At 32.5% G+C, this 4,367-nt stretch overlaps 1 long non-coding RNA gene across 1 annotated transcript; it reads right to left on the bottom strand.

Moving 5' to 3' along the window:
- Window positions 1-1,282: 1,282 nt before the first annotated feature.
- Window positions 1,283-1,945, bottom strand: LOC145156667 (uncharacterized). Its single transcript, XR_013736849.1, has 3 exons — window positions 1,844-1,945; window positions 1,663-1,755; window positions 1,283-1,557 (listed from the first exon to the last, which is right to left on the bottom strand). It is a non-coding gene; the product is annotated as an uncharacterized LOC145156667 (long non-coding RNA).
- Window positions 1,946-4,367: the final 2,422 nt, after the last annotated feature.

The following is a 4,367-nucleotide window of genomic DNA, read 5'->3' as shown; positions in this document are numbered from 1 at the left end:
TTTGTTATATCAACTTTTTAATATGACGGAGAAGGGCCGCCTTCTTTTCTTTTCCACACCAATCCTTATTTACTACTACATCTTTTTTGGTGTGTATGGCTTTGGTAGAGATTAGACTTTTAACCTAATGGTCGCTGGTTCAAGCCCCGATATGCCCAAACCTAACTTGCACTATAATATGAGTACGAATGTCTAGTAGCGCAAAGATAACTCTTTTTCCTTTAGATTAGTGGTGTTGTGGTGTCTTTGATCGGATGGAAACATCTATCTGAAGTGTGCAGTGAAGGATCTTTATATTATAGGTAGCCAACTTCTAGGCCGTAATACTGAAAAGTCTCGTTCCTATCCTTTTCAGTATTGTCAATGAAACCAAGTCCAGCAAAAACACAACGAATATGGCCCATTGGCACATTATAATGTCGATATAGAAACTAGCCTACAAAAAATTCTTCCTGAAGGGCTTTCTAACAGCTATAGGGTCAAAGGTACATTCTCCAAGTAATTGTTTAAGGTTATTAATGAGGGGATAATTTCATACTAACTATGTATAACTAATATGAGGTATTTATTGTTGATACCATGTTAGATATGATCCCTTCGACGAGCTTTTCAAAGCTTTTCAATCTTTTGAACTTTTAGCTTTTAAAAGCTCGATTTAGTGAAAAAACCCCGTTCCAAGGTACAAATTTTAAGGATATAGTTTTAACAAAATGATCTGAAAGCTATGTCAAGTAGCTTTTAGGAACTTTTAACTTTTTGAAGTCTTTGACTTTTAACTTTTATTAATTTTGTTAAAACTGGGTAGAAAAAAGGATCATGTTGGTAATCAAAATATGGATTTTTGATAAATCATGTATGTTCAATTTTCATGATTAATATTTCGACCCTAATTGTTTGGGTTTCATGAAATTTAATCTAGGATAATCTATCAAAGCACTTACAATTCATGGACAAAAAGAGAACAGGTTTATGGAGTATATGGTGTATTCAAAGAGAGCCAAAATATGGAGTATGTCTTCTATTTATTCTCACAAACTGGATAAGGTTGATAAAATACAACTTTTTGGAAGTTGTCAATGACGAAGTTACGACTACTTTCAAAAAAATTTAAAAAGTCACCAAACCCTGCAAATCATCATATCAGTAGATCTCAAGTCTGCGGATCAGTAGTTTGCACTAACCATACTAGCACCCAACAGAGTAGCAGATTCGTAGGTCAGTAGATCAGTAGTTAGAAATAGAGGGACCAATTAAGAATAAATATAAAATTACCTAACTCTCCTTAACTTCAATAAAATGTATATGATTTCAAAATAAACAGATCCAAATTCCAAAGACCCGTATATCTAGCCTTCTCATGGCAAATACTTCTTAAAAAAATAAAATTCAAGTCCCGAACAAGAGTGCCCTAAAAGCATATAGCCACAAAAGCTTATATCTTTTTCTTGTGCGTATATACCACCTCACTGAAAAAATAGTCAAAAAGATTATATTGAAAGTCCAAATTAAATGGAAAGGTGCTTCGAATCCCACATGTTTCAACCTTAGGGTGACATCCTATTGAAAATAAAAATGAAAATATTCAGAATCACACTTTCGAGTATACAGTTACCATCACCTATAAAACATGTACAAATTGTTGAAATCATCAAAACAAGTTACCTAAAGAGGGCGCAAAAGCGAATAATTTTCAAGAAACTTTCGTTCCATAAGAGTATCGTTTTCATTTTGTGGGGTCAAAAACACCACCACTGCCTGTAGATTTACCAAATAGTTAGCACATCCAACAGTAAAAAGAATTCTGATTTCTTGGCTAAAAAAAAAGAATATGCATAGTTCCCACCTCAACACTATTCAAAGGGATAGTCGCGAGTTTTTGCAATGCTTCCTTTAATTCTGTACTGCTATTTATGGGAGGCAGTTTATGTCCACCTTTAGCAGCCACAATGATTGTAATCTATACGGTTAATGAGAACATGACTTAATATGGTAAGCTATATTGTAGTGTTTCTGATTGACTTAATGCAGAAAGAACAACTTGACAAAGAAAGTTAAAGAAAGACGACAAAAATACTGACCACAATATACTCTTTATGGAAGTCTTTATTTCTTTGATTTATTGTACGTTGCATTCTGATGTTGTTGACATTGACTAGAGTATCCACATCAAATTTACCCCTTTCTTCAATAGAAAGTTGATCAAATAGGTTCTCAACTTTCTCTATGCTCCTCTCATTATACACCTAGCAAATTAAGACCAAAATCCAAACATTCAGTGTTCCAAAAATGTAATAAATATTAACAATGCACTTTTGTTTCTTTATTACTTAACGTACTTAATGGGGATATGATTTCACTTGTAAGAATAAAAAGGTCATTTAATCTCGGTTGATTCGGTATGAAAAAAAAACCCGACGTCATGTATACAAAAACTTGAGCACTTAATTTAGTCAATTATATCATTGATCTTCAACCACTTTACCCATGAACTTTATGGGGGAAAATACAAACCCGTTAATTAGGCGAACTTTGTATGAGTGTTTCTTTTTTACTTAATCTAGAAAGAACAAGTAAAAAGAAAAAAGATTGAGAAATGAGGCAGTGAAGACCATACAAGTGAAGTCGATGCAGAGGAATAACCAGAGATGCAATATTCAGGATGCCGAAGTAGAGCTAGTGTTGTCTCTGCAACCAAAACCAAATCATTTTAAACATCACTAACAAAAATTATATAACTAGTAAAGAATCAAGATTAATAGAAGTTTTTTTTTTTTTCTTATTTAGATAGATAGAGCTGGCAATGGGTAGACTTGGTTGGGTACGAGTTCAACACATTTATTAAATATGTTGAAAATCTCAATCCAATCTAATCTTTTTAATTAAATGGGTTGAGATTTCTAGCCTAACTAACCTAACCTAACCTAACCTGCAAGATAAATGAGTTGATATCGGGTTGACCTATTTATTTTTTCTCAAACCAACCTATTAAATACATTGGTTGAACCTGTGTTGACCCATTTAAAATTTAAAATGTAAATAATACTAAAAATGATTACACCTACTTAAATAAGTTATAAACAACCCCAAAAAAAATTCAAAGTTTGAAGAGAATACAATTACATATACAAATAAATTGTTCAAATAAAATTGGAAATGTTTAATTTCTTAGTTACTCTACTTCTGCTTTCCCCAACTCCACTTTAACTTTGGGCGCGACTTTCATCTTAAGAAAAAAAAATACAATCACAAATAAAGATAGAGTGTTCGTGATTGAGGAGTATATGAAATATGCTAGGTTGAGAAAATAGAATTATATTTGTTTTTTGGGATATTAACTAAAGTAACAATTATGACCAAGATTGTTAACAAAAATGACCAAGTTTTTTATGCTTTGAAAAGATGATTGCTTTGTCCTAAATTGGTCATTTCAAAATGTATTTTTTGTCCGAAAATAAACTTTTTTGTCAGTCCGGAATGGATAAACCGGTCATTTTCCTAAAACACACAAAATTTGGTCATTTTTCTTAACAACCTTATTCATAATTTAGTTAGTTAATATCCATTGCTTTTTTAGATATAAATAGTCATCATTTTATATATATATATATATATATATATATATATATATATATATATATATATATAATATTTAAAATGAATTGACGGATGAAAACCAATTGAAAATTTCAACCAAATCCATTTAATTGAACGGGTTAGATGAGTCAGGAGTTAACCTAGGGGTGAACATTTGGACCTCCAGACCTAGACTTGATAAACCTCAATAGGGTCCGGTCCAAGGTCCAACAATTTTATCCAAACCGTTCTGGTTCAGTCCAAATGCTCACCCCTACGTCCAAGAACTGGGAACTGGACCTTGACCTGAAAAGCCTCAACAAATCTTGTCCAAGGTCCACCAATTTCCCGACAAACCCGGTCCGGTTTAGTCCAAATGCTCACCTCCTAAGTTAACCAATATAATTCAATGTAGTAAAAATCTCAACCCAACACCATAATTTTTGTAGGCTCTAATGATAAATAATGAGTGATATTTGTGATGCTTCTTATATCCAAATTGTATATATCATGTAAACATCATTCTTTACCTTGTAATATGCAGCTCAAATCCTCACGGTTGTATGTAGATGCGTATCTAGATGTGTATGTATCATCTATCTGAAAAATGCGATTGTGATCCGTTATCTGCACAATCCGACTGAGATTCGTTTGCAGTGATTTACCCGTATCTGACAATCCGACCTGTAAAAATTACAATGGATAACACTATAACAGTTACTCATTACAGAATCAGCAATAAAGATGGATCAAATTTGAAACTTGAATTGAGGTTATATATGGCGTAGACATGA

This window comes from Lactuca virosa, chromosome 2 (assembly GCF_052849685.1).
Source record: "Lactuca virosa cultivar CGN04683 chromosome 2, Lactuca_virosa_CGN04683_v6, whole genome shotgun sequence".
NCBI classification, from domain to species: domain Eukaryota; kingdom Viridiplantae; phylum Streptophyta; class Magnoliopsida; order Asterales; family Asteraceae; genus Lactuca; species Lactuca virosa.
This window is presented reverse-complemented; position numbering and strand designations above follow the sequence as displayed.